Genomic DNA, 891 nt, shown 5'->3' with positions numbered 1-891 from the left:
CATTAGTGAGATGTGATGGACTTGGAGATTTAAACACTTTGCATCAGACAATTGTATGGCATACTACAGCAGGAATTAAAAACAGAGGAAGAATGGTAACATTCATAGTTAAAAAGATAACTTCAAGGCTATCCTGAAGTACCACGTTGTGAGTAATAGGATATCATCTATATGAAAATACATACAAGGAAGATCTATTAATATGCCGATTATGAAAATGTATGCATTGATGATTAAATCTAAAGATCAATAAATTGAAGATTTTTACCTAATTTTGTATTCTGAAATTGGTCAAATATTTAATCAAAATGTATTAAAGATAATTTGTGAATGGAATGCAAACTTCTGAAACAATGAAGAAGAAAGAGTAGTCAGAATGTATAGATTTGGTGAGAAATGAAAGTGGAAAAAAGAATTATTAAATTTTGTACATACAACAATTTTTTCATCACAAATACCTTTTTTAAGGGAAAAAAAAAACAAAAAACAACAGCAACTTTGCACCGCAAACTCACCAGATGGATTGCAAGTGAATCAGATTGACTATATCTGTGGAAGGAATCATTGAAGAAGCTCAGTATCAACTATCAAAACAAGGCCAGGTGCTGACTGTGAAACAGATCAATTACTCCTATACAAGCTCCAACTGAGGCTGAGGAAAAAGAAATCAAAAGATGAGTTGCTTTAGGAAAGTCCGCTGTCAGAGATCTCTCCAGAGTGCTGAAGAGCAACAATATTAGTCTAGACAAAAATGTGCACCTGATCCAGACCATAGTCTTCACAAAAAAAATCCCATATTCTCAAGAATCAAAATATGATCTCGAGTCTATCCCAACTGAGTTTAAAAATCATCTTAAGAATAGGTGTGAAGTATTGAACACCAATGATCAA

This window comes from Elephantulus edwardii, unplaced genomic scaffold (genome assembly GCF_000299155.1).
Source record: "Elephantulus edwardii isolate Elephantulus edwardi_28Jun2011 unplaced genomic scaffold, EleEdw1.0 scaffold00029, whole genome shotgun sequence".
Taxonomy (NCBI): domain Eukaryota; kingdom Metazoa; phylum Chordata; class Mammalia; order Macroscelidea; family Macroscelididae; genus Elephantulus; species Elephantulus edwardii.
Note: the sequence above shows the minus strand (reverse complement) of the source record.